Genomic DNA, 16,273 nt, shown 5'->3' with positions numbered 1-16,273 from the left:
GAAATATCTGCGTCTGAGGGCTTAAACTATGTAACAAGACCAGGGAAAGCCAAAATGCATTCGATTTTCCAATAGGGAGGTAGAGCACCGCAACTGGCGGTGTGTTGCTCCCTCCTATTAGGTCGGCGAGGCATCGCACCCATTATACACAGAGTGACAAATATGTTGAATACGAGATCTTCTCCTGCTGTTACTCATTGGTCTCACAATACGAGGACAGTGTACGGACCCACGGGGATCGCATCGATGTCTCCCACCCCTTCCCGATTATAACACTGAACCCTTACGGGATGTGAAGCTTGTACAGTATGGCCCTTGGTCCATTTTACCTCCATGGGCTACTGGACCTTGCCATCACAGTCGAGGTGATGCTGCTGCTCGTGTCCCATAATCTCCTCCCCACCAGGTGGCTTCACTCTGAAGGCTAAAGGTGTAAATTCATTCAGGGTAGACAGCCTTTCTCGTCTTCCCTCTGGAACTCGTAGTGAGCTACGGACCGTGACGCAGAGTGCTCCTATACCCCCTCCACCAAGGGGCATAGTGATGCCCAGCCATTCTCCGACACAGAGTTTTCTAGACTATGCTGATGGCAATGCCCTCTCTATCCTTATTGACTCAAATGAGTTAGAGACAGAATGACACATTCTTTCAGGCACACCCCTTCCTTTCAGTTGATCAGTTGAAGGATGAAGAAGAGCTCTGGTCCTTTTGTATGGCGGTAAACCCCTTTTACTCCCGCACCTGTGCTCCAAACCATCTAGCACCTAGCCCAATATGATCCTTTCCGTTTCTGGAAAAGATTCCTGGGGCATCAACACAACCAGACCTCTTATTTTTCCCACATTCATCCACGATTGATGAAATAACACTGTTTTCACTAGGCCAACGTAGAGAGTGGTCTGTTTCTCCTTCAAGATTGAGGACCTTTGTCTCTTCTGCCAGCTACAGGGTACATACCCCGAAGTGGCCTACCGAACCTTCCCAATTGGACGCCGATACGGTTAAAATGGGTATTCTATGGGAGGATGGGCACGCCTTCATATCAAAATAATTGATGCCATGGAGCAGAAAACGAGGCTACTCCTAATCGTAGATTCGTTTGCCGACCTATTCACAGTTAATGTATCCGCAGACTCCAAAAGAGGAAGTTCGCTGACCCTTCTACTTGTACAAGAGGGGGAAAGGGGAGGGACAGCTCTAGAAATTTAAGGACCATTTTACAGTACATCTGTTATACGAACGTCCCAGTAGGTGCTCGCCTAGGCCTTTTTTTTCAGGGGCTTTGTCTAGAATCTCGAACGATAGGTGGGTCCTCTCCATCGTGAACAAAGTTATCGACTCCAATTTCGAAAACAACTTCCAGTATCAATGTTTCCCATTTTCTTTCCCCAGTCTAATCTGGTGAAATTGTGGAAAGATCTGCACACCCTTTTGCAAACAAAAGAAAATCAACAATGAACGTCACACCAGGGTGGATAGGATCAACATGCTTCCTACTTCACCAGTCACAGAAGAGTCTCCACCTGGCATCATAGACCTAGGATGTAGAAACTCTCCTGGCCTGACTGATGCAAACTCAGACCAAAAACTTGTTCTGATGGAGAGATTGCTTGAAGCAAGTCTGGGGTGAAGATGGTGAATGTGTGGGCTGTTGTGGAGAAGGAATTCCAGGTGCTGCAACAAGAGATCCCTCATGTGAGATAGAGACCTGGGTCGATTGATAAACAGGTCAAGAGATCACTAAACCATGATCAATGGGGCAATGAGAATGACTGCAGCAGTGGAAGTACTGACTTTTTGTCAGCAGTCAAATGTTGGGAAGGCATATGCAAATTGGTGATCCTACTGAAAGTTGAATGCATCAACTACCCATGCTCTCTGGTCCTGGACAGTTTGTTACTGAGCTAGGTCACAAACAGGTTCACCATTGGTCCTCTCCAGAGTGTGCACAGGAACTCTGTTACTGAGCAGTGAAAAATCGTTCTGTGAGGATGGCTCAGCCTGTTCTGGACAGGCTCTCTGCTAATACGTTTATTTTCCCTGGAATGTGGCAAACAGATTGTGTTATCCTCTAAGGCTTCTTAGATGAAGAGGTTCCCGATTTCCATTCAAAGAGAGGAAGCATGTGTGCCACCCTGACGTTGTAAACATGCTATGATGGACATGTTTTATGGGGAGATCATGAAACATCAACCTCTTATTCTGTTGTTACACTCTTGCAATGCTAAAAATAATGCTGTCATTTCTAGGTTGTTGATGTGGAGGAACAATTTGGCCTCTAGATCAAGAGTGCTGGAGAAGTATGAACTCTGGCTCTCAACAAGCACCTTAACCGGAATCAGTTGCATGCTAGTGAAATTCCAGTCTTAGAGAGATCGGGACTAATAGAGAATCTGTGTATGTGTGTGTGTGTGTGTGTAATTTGGATTTTTAACGTAGCTTTTACAATTTTTCCATCATATTTTATTGGTAGTTTATAGTGATGTCTCGCACTTAGGCATCATGCCACCGACATGTAGCATGATGTCCCGCCCAGTCACATTATCCTGACACAGGCTGACTAGTCCTAACACTAACTTCTTAATGCTGAGCTCCTAGTGATGCAGTTGTTAGTACCATTTTTAGAAGTCTTTGGTATGACTCGGCTGGGGTTCGAATCTGCAACCTCCCACATCTGAAACAGATGATCTAACCAATAGACCAGTGAAAAAAGGAACTGTAGATGGCTTAGTTGGAGACGTCCTAAAGGAACCAAGAAGTTCAGTGTTCCCAATAGGAACAGATAAAGGCCAGCAGATAATGAGGATTTTGCTCTTAGTGTTTCTAGAAGGGTCAGGATTCAATCTAACAGATCCAGAGGAACCTGGACTAAATTCTGGTTTGTGAGGAAGTTCATACCTATAAGATCAAATTCCTGTAATAGAATAATTTCTGACTTCTTGAGATTGGGTAAAAGACCCAACTCAGTTACGGTGGACGCAGAACAGAACAGATCCTGATGAATTGACTGAACCTGAACATTGTGGATCAGTCAGTTGTCAAAATGGGGGAGAATCGGTGTTCCCAATGATTGGTGGTAGGCCACTACCACTCCCATCATATTTCAGGTGAGATTCTGAACAGCAAAACCTGGAACTTATCAACTTCATGGGACAAGCAAAACCGCAGATATTTGCGGTGTGGCAGAAATGTCGGAATGTGCAAATAGGCATCCGAAAGGTCAATGGAGGCGGCACAATAGAACAAATGAAGAGCATTCTAGAATGTGGTGGTTGTCTCCATCTCGAAGATTTTCTCCTAAAGGAGCTGGCTGAGCTGGGAGAAATATATGTTTTTGTAACCAGGAAGATTCGGGAGTAGAAGGGAGACGGATCACTCAGTACAATCTATTCTGCTCCAAAAGATGTTCATCAGTCACTATCAAAAGTTATAAAGCTGCCATCTTCAACATATTTAAATTCTCTGCGAAATCAGTTCAGATTCGTACCTTGTTGATCTTATTAAGTATTTTAAGCTACAGAGACCTGATTCCTGTTCTCTTACACCTCGATAAAATCTTTCTTGTGTTTTATGGTCATTAACCAAAACCTCATATGAACCATTGAGTGAAGCTGCCTTCAAGACCTCACACTCAAAACTGTTTCATACTTGCTGTTACTTCTCCAAGATGAAGAAGTGAGATTCATACCTTGTCTACTGGCACTAGCAGTTCAGCTTAGTGAGAAATTTGCTTCCATTTCCCTTCATTGCCAACTGAGATTACTAAAAATCAATTACCTTTGGTAGTTACTTTATCACTAGAGATATCCAGTTTCAGTTAAATCTGTGCTGGGATGACCAAGATAAACTCTTTTGCCCAGTGCATGTTCTCCGCTTCTATCTTAATGACTCAAAAGCAAAAAGAAATGGTAGGAAATGTTTCTTCCTCCCTCTTAAGGGCTCCATAGACATTTTGGCTGCCACTATCTCTTGATGAATTGTCACCACAATCAAAAGAGCATGTGGCTCAGAGAGACATATACCTTCTATAAACAGATCTCTCACTCTATGGTGAGTACTTTTCAGTGTCTCTCATTTTGATCACTTTGACGAGAGCATGTCTACCAACCTGACACATTCAGCTATGCAATAGTAACAAAATAAGTAACTGCAGCTATTAAAATGTAGATTTTTGGAGGGGTAAAACTAATTTTATTTATGCAAACATAAATGTCACTATTGCTGAATGCCCTCCTCCTACCCTGCTCTGATGTCTTGTGTTATCATCATCTGTGTTCGAAAAAGATGACAGATAAAATCTACCTTCTGCACATGACTGTGCTACATACAGAGTGGTGTGCAAAAGGTCACACTAACTTTTCTCTGCTCTGTGGGAGTATGTATTAACAATTTGAATGGACAGTGAGCTTTTGGCATCAAAATAGATTAGCTATGCAACAGCAACAGGTAACTATTGCATAATTAAAATTAGTTTCTCTCCCAAAAAAAACTACATATCATGCCAAATTATGTGGGGTAAATTGGTTTGCCCAAGTTCGTAATTCAGTCTGTTATCAGGCAACACTGTGAAAGTTGTATCATACCAGATCATGGTAGGGTAAAGTGCTTTGTGTTCAGCTGATCTGATCAGCTGAACCCACACCTTTCTGGTTATGAATCGAACATTTTACTGAGCTACTGTCATTCCCTATTTGTAGAAGTGATCAATGACTTCAGTATTATCAGTGTCAAAATTTTCTGCACTGTAACAGCTTCTTATTTTTAAGTTTGGAAGGTGAAAATCTATGGTCCAACATAGATGTTTTCAAAATCAACATAAGATGAAACACACATTAATTTCACCATTCTGTTAATAATATCTATCCATGTTTTATAAAGATGAGACAACTTTACATGACCCTGACATTGAAATTTGGAACTCTTGTATTTTCTCTAGTGGGCAATGCAAAACTGTAAAATCTGTAAAACATGATTAATTTTCAACATAAAACAGATAAAATAAATCTGTCTCTGCTCTCTTTATAGTTCAAGTTGATGACCTTATAAACTGTGTGCATCTCTCTAGTGAGTAAAGAAGAACAGATAGCATTTATAACATTGTTAGATTTAAAACGAGATTATGTAGTATTGTAGTAACATAGATTATGTAAGCTATGTTCCAAACATTATATGATGCTAATTTTGACTATGGTAGATAGAAGCTGGATCAAAATCAAATAAAAAATATAGCCTCCAGGATATCAGCAAGCTCAGTCTCTCTGATGCAAGATCACCTCTTTAGTATGCATGGATCTAAATCAGAGGTGTCAAATTCAAACCTCCCTGAGTGCTGCATGAGGGCATTTTCAATGGCCCAATGGCTGCACCACCTTTGTTATCTCTCATGACACCATGTGTTGCCAATCATTTTGTGGGCCACAGGAAATGGTTTGTGTGCTGCTTGTTTGAAATCCTTGATCTAAGTGATAGGAGATGACAATGAAAAATATTCCAAGTTGTATCAAAATTAGAGCACAGATTTAGCATTCACATTGAATCAAAGATCACATCAACATTTTATGCACTGTTGTTTGTTATCAAACTAACAAGTGCAAGATGTTGATGATATAAACCTATCTTTCATAGTTTGATGAAAATCAGATTAAAAATAAGGTTCTAGGGTCAGACCAGAAGTGTGATTTCTAGAGTGGTAACAAGCTCAGTTAGATGCACTCACCTCATTAGAATGTGTGTATCTCATTCGGTATTAAACTTAGTCATGACTGGGATTTAATGACAAAAACATATTTTAAGTTTAATCAAATTTGGGTGAGAAATATGGACTTTAGATCATTAATATCAGCCAATCAATCACCATCTCGCTTATCATCAAATCCAATCGGATCAGAAATATGCACCCCAGAGTGATAACAAGTAATTAAATAATGGATTGATGACTCATAATGGATGATGGACAATGCCATACTGTAAGCCCACTTGGCCCTATGACCAGGTAAGCTTAAAATGATGGAAGCAAAGTAAATATGTAATATCTTCAGGTGATGACAATGATATTGACCAAGTTTCATTGCAGTCAATCAAAAACTGCAGGGGTAGTTGCCCTAAAAAGAGTTCATCATACACTGCTACAAGACAAAAGGGCAATAACTTTAACAACAATAATAAAAGAGCAAAGTGATTTGATGATATGTGCATCATTAGATGATGACTACAATATTACCAAGTTTCATGTCAATGCATGAAAAACTGTGAAACTAGTTCCACTAACAAAAGCCAGATAGTCTCGAAGGATTTATGGAAGTATGCATGGACATGCAAGAGGATTTACTATGTACCCCCATTTCCATAGAGACAGTGGCTCCACCTGTGTAGAGTGAGGGATAATAATGGCTACTCTTTCATGTAAAATATTCTGACTACTAACTACTAAGATGAAACTGTGATATCAACCCTGTCTTTTAAGTACAAGTCTAATTCATGAATTATTTCAGGCTTGAAGAGACAGAGAACCAAACCATCACAGTGACTACTAAAGCATCTGATTCAGCAGACAAGAATTATATCTTTTCATTGCAGCAGTCTCTTGCTTAATATATATATATATATATATATATATATATATATATATATATATATATATATATATATATATATATATATATATATATATATATATATATATATATATATATATATATATATACACACAACCTTACAACCTGTCCTAATGGTCATCTGAGCCCAGAGATTACCTGTTCACACCAGCCATTCTAATCAGCCCTGCAAATATCCTTAACCAAGCAGCGGTCTCATCCTTCCTTCTATGCTCACTGAAGCATATCAGCAGTGACCACTCCAAGTATGCAGATTCAAGATATTTTGTTTGATGAACAAGACATGGTACGTATAAGGGTATATTACTCCAATCGATGTTTAAAAACATTTCATATTTCAATTGTACTTAACATAATCCTGTGAAAATGGAAGCAAAGATGGGTACTAATAAATGAACAGTTATTTTGCTACAGGAGAGAAGATAGCAACTCTTGTCATTGACATGTAATGAAAAGTAAACAAGTGAGGATACAGTAATTTTGTTGTGGAACTTATGTATTCAATTATGTTTCCTTTTGCTAAATAGTTAGTTTATCTTGGTTTGGTAGCATATAATGATTGCTAATAATAATAGATGTGAAATAATAATAATGCTAATACTACTAATAATAATGCTAATGTTATTGAGTTCATAGTACAAAAAATTATAATGAACCAAGTCTGACAGCTGAACCTGCCTTCAGAGGTCACCTGTCTCCCAACTAAGGTTACTTCTGCCTTTCCCATGGGTGGCTGCTATAGACAGGTTTGACTATATGTAAATATAATATGATAACTCCTGATTTATTTGACTTACCAAAGTCTAGCAGTTAGATGAAATTAAAAGGATATTAGGTATGCTACAGTCAACTTTCCTTACAATTAGGGACAATGTGGAGAAAATAAGGGAGTTTTGTAAGAGTGTGACACATTTATCTACTGCCTGTGTTTCATTAACAAGGTTGTCTAATATGGTGCAAAATGGAATGCATATTGGCAACACGGGTTGTGCACCAGAATAAAAAATACATGCTACTTTTGACTGATACAGGCAATTCAAAGATGGGCAAGCAGCAGGATAATAATGAAGCCAAGCCACTTAATGTAAGTGCTGGATGGTTTGATAGATGTAGACCATGTTGAAAAAAGTTTTATTTTTTTACCTTTGGATTTTGTAAGCATGAGGTCCAAGGAATGCAATCCATCACATTTCTAATTCCTGTGAGAAATTTCACTTTCAGTCACAAATTCAACATATACAAGGTTTCTCAGGAATGCAGTATACACATAAATTGGGGGGTTTACTGTATGTGGAAATTCAATAAGAAACTGAACAATAAATGCTAGAATGATATATTTATTAATAAACAAGAAAAATTTCTAGACAGGTTATAGAAACTGTCAGAAAACTGAACACAATCTACTTTCTTTGAAACGTTCTACAAGCATAACATAAATGCATTCTAATTAAAACAGATTTACACAAGAGATAATGTATTCAAAACCCCACTTATGGTCTTTATGTCACATCTAAAACAGATATCTGAATTCTTTCAAAGTGGAAGAAAAATGTGAAAGGTTCAGCTGCGACAGCATGACAAGCCATTGGTGAATATTCATGATGTTCCTTTTACATCCATGGCTGCTTGCAACAATATTATCTGATTCTTTTCATGAGTGCACATAAACAAAAATGTCATCAACAACACAATGTAAAAAGTACTATCACACATATGAAAGTGCCCTTTATTATTGGTTATTAATTGACTGTGTTTGAAAGAGAAACTTTTACTCATTCAAACAGCTTGAAATGTCATTGCATTGGCTCAACCTCATCAGAAAATTTTACTTCTTTCACAACAACAGGTTTATGCAAATGTGCTTACAAGGAGGAAATTTTACTGCAAGAAGCTATGGATGAAAAACTTAAGCAATTAAACCATTAAACTAAATGATACCAATTAGGTGGCTTCACATATCCCAACCATAGACCAATAAATTGTTTGAAAAAAGCTGTTCCAAAACCTATCTGACATTGTGTAATCATTAATTGATATCAGTTAGAATGGGCTGTTCACAATTATTAGGCTTAAGGGAGTATCAGTCTTTGAATTTATTTAGGCTTTCTATAGCCAATTTCATTGCCAAACATTTTTGTTGACAATTCATAAACAAAATCGCTGTTGGTGACTGGAGGAACAAGACCTCAATTCTACATGCATCTATTACAAATGCTTAGCCTACAAGCAAAATATTATTCAAAAATATATAAAATGGGTATCACAGAAATTTTACACATGACAGTTTTTGAAAAATTCAAGACATACATGCTTATTATATACATAAAAATGGAAACTGAAAAAACGATTTTGTCTAAAGATGGCTCTCATTGATAAAAAAAACAATAATGAATTTGCATATTTATGTAAATAAAGATCTGATAAAAGTGTATATCAAAATAAATGCAAATGGTTACTATAACACTAAGTGAATAAAATGAGTAAAAATACAAAACAGAAAACAAAGAATAATGTTAACAATATTTTTGGTAAAACAAAAATATAATTTGTTCAATTTAAAAAACAAAGAGACTCAATTAAAATTTAGTGGATTATATGACAATGACATAGTACATACTACATACCCTGGTACATGCTACTGAAAGTTTAAAATTACTAAACACAGCAAGAAGAATTTTCAGAATATTGGGGGAAAAAAGATTCAATTAAAATTTTGTTGACTGCAAAATATTGTTCAAAATAATGATATGAAATATTGTTGTAAATGTACAGTTCATAACTTGAGGTATAACCTTTAGAGAATATGTCTACAATGTATAACATACAACATCACATGGCCAGAAATTTTTTTTCTACCAATGGCACATTACGTACCCTGGTGCAATGTTTATTTGATGATATATCATTATTGTAATTTCAAAATCTATAGCATTGAAGATCATTCAAACATGGAGAGCTAAAAAGTATGGCACCAAAATTAAATTTGTATATAGACCTAGATGTACACTTTGTACATTGCTAGCAAATATTTGTCTAATTCCACCATACAAAAATAAATGAATTAAACAAAAATGCACACTATCTTATATCCTGCCTGACAGGTATGGAAGCTTAAGTCTTGTATGAACTGGTGCCAATGAAAGAGGGAAAATCACTCATCTGGCAGCATGTGAAAGAAAAAGCTCCAAGAAAGACATGAAATTAATAAATAACCTTGTGTTTTGAAAGAATGTAAAGCATAGGTGAATTTCACATTTGGGTTGATGAACTGCCTACATTTGTCTACATCATATTATTCTATAGTATGCTAAAGAGTACCTAACACCAGTGTTTTTCCACAATTATGTTGTATATGAGCAAATTTTATTTTAATAAACAAAGCATATCTGAATAACATCAGCTATTCAATCAATTCATAGATTAATGACTTGTAAAAGAACAACCATGAAACCATGGGACAAGATAAAAGCCATAAAATGGAAAGCAACTACCTCAGCCCCAAAAATTAAAAATGCCATAACAAAAAAAGATAAGGCAGACCTCCTAGCGAAGCATTTTTCGAACATGAGTAGCAACAATAATCACACCAAAAACTTTCAAGAACACAAAAAACTAATGGAGGGAACCCAACCTCAAATGTTTCAAGACCAAGGAACAAAAGAATCTCACCTAAATAGCGACATCACAGTACATGAATGGAAGATAGCCCTACGATCCAAAAGTGAAACATCCCCTGGTAAGGATCAGTTAGGTTACATTATCTACAAAAAACTACCTATCAATATAACAATAGCCATAATGAAACTCTTTAATAGGATATGGGATAAAGGCCAACTACCCACCAAATGGAAACAGGCCATAGTAATACCAATCCCCAAGCTAGGTAAAGATCCCAACAACATAAATTCGTACCGACCCATCTCCCTTACAAACAATATTTGCAAAATAATGGAGACAATAATCGCAAATAGGTTAAAACACCACCTAGAAACCAATAACCTACTCTCCATAAATCAATGTGGCTTTCGGAACAAATGGTCCACCACTGACCAACTTCTCAGATTGGAAACAGACATCAAACTCGCTTTTAACGCACATAGGAAAACTGATCGCAACCTCATAGCGTTTTTTTTAGACTTAGAAAAAGCGTTCGACCTAGTATGGACCAATGGACTAATGGCCAAATTAAACCAATTTGGAATAACTGGACGCTTGTTCAACTGGATTGGCGATTTCCTCACAGGCCGGAAAATTACCACAAGAATAGGCAACACCCATTCGGAAGAATTTTCACTTGAAAATGGAACACCGCAAGGCAGTGTAATAAGTCCGTTACTATTTAACCTAATGGTAAACGACCTTGACCTCAATGTAGCCTCCAGAAAAATAAACTTGTCACAATTTGCAGATGATAGCGGCATATGGAGGAATGGAAATCCTGCCAATAACACAGTAGTTAAAGAAATCCAGCAGAGCCTAGACAACATAGGGAGATGGGCGGACAAATGGGGTTTCAAAATATCTCATGAAAAAACTGTGGCAATCATATTCACCCCCAAACGAAATAACAACCTAGTCTATCCAAACTTCTATATACAAAATCAATTAATCAAATACGTAACAGTAGTAAAATTCCTAGGAATGTTCTTTGACAACCACCTCACATGGAAACAGCACATTGAACAACCCACCCAGAATTGTAACAAAGATCTCAATTTACTCAGGAACATCACAGGGACTGACTGGGGATCCAACCAGGAAACCCTCCTCACGATATATAAAAGCCTAATTAGATCAAAACTGGATTATGGTTGCCAAGCATATAACTTGGCTAAGCAGCCTGTACTACAAAAACTTGACACTATCCAGAGAAAAGCCTTGCTATTATGCACAGGAATACTCCCCTCAACATCATTAGAAGAACTACAAACACTAACAGGAGAACTACCCTTAAAATTACGTAGGCAAGAACTGCTCCTCCGATACTCCATTCGATTAGATACCCACCCAGACAACCATCCCACCAAAATAGCTATAAATAAGTGTAAAGTTGTCTTCAAACCCAAAATCATACCTATCAGACCAAGTGGCAAAGTAATCCTTGAACTAAGAGAAAAGATACCTCTACTAAAAAAACAGGTAACAAACAATACAGACCAGAACAAATCACCATGGTTACAAAAACCACCAAGGATTAACATTGAAGCTACCAAATTAGGCAATAAAGAAGGACAAGAAAACTTACTAAAACCTGTACTGGTAAACGAAATCAACCAAAAATACCCGGACTATGTTAAAATATATACCGATGGATCAAAAACAAACAACCCACCAAGAACAGCAGCAGCAATAGTCATCCCTGAATTCAATATACAAACGGGATCCAGATTACCTGACTATTGCTCCATTTACACCACTGAATTCTGGGCTATACTTGAATCACTACAATGGATCAAAGACAATCAAATACCTAAAGCAGTCATTATAAGCGATTCCCTAAGCATTATCAAATCGATCCAAAATCGCAATACACACTCTAGGGAACAATTCCTCGACAGAGCATGCCAATTAATCGACGATATCACCACAGCGCATCAATTAGTCGAGCTCATGTGGATACCATCGCACATTGGAATCTCTGGCAACGAAACAGCAGACAAAGTTGCAAAAACCAAACTAGGAGATCAAAACTCTATCAAGCTTAAATATAGCTGTACAGAAGCAATGAACTTCGCACAAACATATATAGACCAAACATGGCAAGATTTTTGGAACTCCTCCACAAAAGGGAAAAATCACCATGAAACCCAAAAAAACGTAGATAGGAACATACAGTTACCTAAGGGTACCTATTTAGAACAGAAAACCATAAACAGGATAATAACTGGAAAAACTAAACTAGCAAGCAGTTTTGGAAGGTTTATAGGACCCAAACCAGCAACCATTAACTGCTTTAACTGCCACACCACCGAAGATCTACACCACATATTCAATATATGCTCAAAATATCAACTCGCTCGGAAAATATTTATCAAAAACCAAAAAGAAATTGGATTACCACACACATACCCAGAGTTACTTATGGACTCTAATAAAAATAAACAATCAGCATATAAAAATATAAATCAATTCATAGACTCAGCAGGACTTAGGAACAAAATATAATAACTATCCCCACAAAACCAAAAGACCCAGTAACTAGCTAAATAAATGTAGAAGCCACCACATAAAAAACCATAACATATCATTCAATTTTATAAAAGTATTAATAAATAATTCACTTACGAAGCACCTATAAAAAACTAAGGAAACCGCAAAATCGGATGCCCTAGATGTCCTTAACGAACCGAGTAATCAGCTAGGATTCCTGTCCTAGATGTCCTTAATGAACCGTGTAATCAGCTAGGACTCCGGTCTCTTGCTAAATAAAGTATAAATAACATTCAATCTCTAAAAACATCAATTAATAAATAACTTAAAGAGGTAATATCTAAAAACTTATAAATAACATAACGTAGGAAACACACCCTAAACACCTCGACTAGTAATACCATAATAATCTTGAAAATCTCTCTTCATACATGATATCTACTAAGAACCTCTATAAACAGCATAGAACATCCCCCCTCCTTTTAGAACATTTTGAGGAGGAAAAAAAAAAAAAATAACTCAAAAAAAAAAAAAAAAAATCTCAAAAAAAAAAAAAAAAAAAAGGCAAATGCAACAAGAAACCAGCGATGTAAAGCAAGCAGGACCGTTCCCGAGCTCTCCTTCCCACTAATGACAGCCAACCATTCAACTGTAGGGACCTTTATGGACCCACAGATTGAGGCCAAACTATCAGGGTTCCTTGAATCCATAAAAGCCTGAGGGAGGTGGCACCATCCCTTCCCCAGGAACAACTAGCAGGCTGCGGTGCAGTCAGAAAAAAGTGGCACATGCACAATTGTGCGAACGCTACTATAATTAAACTCAACAACAACAACAACCATGAAAGGGTTTGACTAATTATTTTTAATGATTATGAGAAAGCAATGATGACTGATCATATCAACTACAAGGGATGTTTTGATTGCACTGCACAACCTATCATATCTCAACCATATAAACCAATAAATTGTTTCAAAAATGTTGTTTCAAAACCTAACTTACACCTTGCAATCATTCGCATTGGTCTGAAGAAGCTGCTCATGATTCCGAGACTGACATGAGTTAAGGTGTTTTCCCAATAATGAAACAATAAAGAGATACTGTGGCCAATTTAACTGCCAAACACATTTGTTCACAATTTTTAAATAAAATCACAACTGGTGACCACATACACAAGATCTGATCACTTCTGCATATATTATTATTATTCTTATTTCAAAAACTTTTGCAAAACACTGTTTTTGGAAATTCAAGACATGTGCTTACTGAATTCAGGATAATGCCATTGATAAAAAAAATTGCAGCAATGAAGTGACATAAGAAAAAAGATGAAAGTGTTTGTGCAAATAATCACAGATCTAACAAAAGGTTCTAAAAAAATAATTGCAAATGGTTACTATAATACTACTCCAAGTGTATAAAATGAGTAACAATAATAAGAGTAATTTTTAGAATATTCTTGGTAAAACTTGAACATTCTTTTGTTAAAAAGGCTTGAAAATTAGAGCTCAAAATGCAAAAATAGCACAAAAACATGAAGACTGAACGTATAACAAAATAATATTCAAAATTATTTTCAGCATGTCAAAAAATGCATAAACCCACCCAACTACAAAGTGCAATATAGAATGTACATGTGATAGTCTGCACTAACAAAACTCACTGATTAATGGTTGCATGCAATGGAAATAGGAGAATTGGTTGGAACTGTATATCTTGACTTTAAGAAGGTCTTTGACTTAGTTGACCATAATATACTTCCATGTAAACTTGAAAACTACAAATGTTCTCATTTATCATTCCCATAGTTCAAATCATACTTGTCTTACAGAAGCCAACAAGTTGCTGCTGAAAACATGGAATTGGAGCTGATGTGCATCAAGAAAGGAGTTCCACAGGGCTCTATTGTTGGGGTGTATTAGTCATATTGTTTGTAAATGTCTTGCCACTCTGTGTACAACATTCATAAACTGATCTATATGTTGATGATACTACTTTGCGCAAGTCTGATTCTAACTTTATAACTTTGAAAAAAAAATTGTGTGAAGATTTATATCAAGTTAAATATTGGTGCTCACTGAATAACATCCATCTCCTAAAATCCAAGGCAATGTTGCTTAAAACTAAGCATATATTATCAGTGAAAAGAAATCCAAGACAATGTTGCTTAAAACTAATCACAGATTATCAGTGAAAAGAAATCCTAGGCAATGTTGCTTAAAACTAAGCACAGATTATCAGTGAGAAGAAATCCAAGGCAATGTTGCTTAAAACTAAGCCCACATTATCAGTGAAAAGAAATCCAAGGCAATGTTGCTTAAAACTAAGCACAGATTATCAGTGAGAAGAAATCCAAGGCAAATCAAAGGCAATGTTGCTTAAAACTAATCACAGATTATCAGCAAAAACAAATCCAAGGCAATGTTGCTTAAAATTAATCACAGATTATCAGCAAAAAGAAATCCAAGGCAATGATGCTTAAAACTAAGCACAGATTATCAGTGAAAAGAAATCCTAGGCAATGTTGCTTAAAACTAATCACAGATTTCAGCGAAAAGAAAATCTAAGGCAATGTTGCTTAAAACTAAGCACAGATTATCAGTGAGAAGAAATCCTAGGCAATGTTGCTTAAAACTAAGCACAGATTATCAGTGAAAAGAAATCCAAGACAATGTTGCTTAAAATTAGGCACAGATTATCAGTGAGAAGAAATCCTAGGCAATGTTGCTTGAAACTAATCACAGATTATCAGTGAAAAGAAATCCATGGCAAATCAAAGGCAATGTTGCTTAAAACTAATCACAGATTATCAGTGAAAAGAAATTCATGGCAAATCAAAAGCAATGTTGCTTAAAACTAATCACAGATTGTCAGTGAAAAGAAATCCAAGACAATGTTGCTTGAAACTAAGCACAGATTGTCAGTGAAAAGAAATCCAAATCTTGAGCTGTATTTCTTCAGTAATCTATTGATGCAGAAAAACTTCTGGGAGTTCATGTTGATAAGAACAAAGACTGTTGTAAGCAAGTGAAATATTTGTTCTGTAGTAAATTCAAGAATTTACCATTCATAGAGGATAAAATGTTTAGCACCCAACTATCAGAAATTATTTTACAATGCATTCATTTTTCCTCTTTTGGTCAATAGCAGTATTAAAAAACTCCATAAACATCAACAGAATAATAGCAGCAGTGACTGTGAGGTTCTGGTCTCCTGCAAAAAAACAACAGTGTCCTTCTATGTCTTGGATATTTCTTGTTTTTCAGTTCTCTCTTGCTTTTTCATATCCTTCATTTCTGATCCTTTGTGTTTGCTCTGGGATTTCCCCTGTTCTTTTTTCACCTCTTTGAGTTTGGTCTCTAAATTCTGAGCAGACTGTTTAGCTCCTATTTGTTTCTGATCAGGAACAAAGACCCTTATTTTAGACAGCAGTTCCTCAAACTTGGGTCCTTCCCATTGCAGCTGTAAATTTTCATCTTTGAAACAGTTGATATACAAAAGTTCCGTAA

The sequence above is a fragment of the Sinohyriopsis cumingii genome, chromosome 4 (assembly GCF_028554795.1).
Source record: "Sinohyriopsis cumingii isolate HCF-2022 chromosome 4, ASM2855479v2, whole genome shotgun sequence".
Classification (NCBI taxonomy): domain Eukaryota; kingdom Metazoa; phylum Mollusca; class Bivalvia; order Unionida; family Unionidae; genus Sinohyriopsis; species Sinohyriopsis cumingii.
This window is presented reverse-complemented; position numbering follows the sequence as displayed.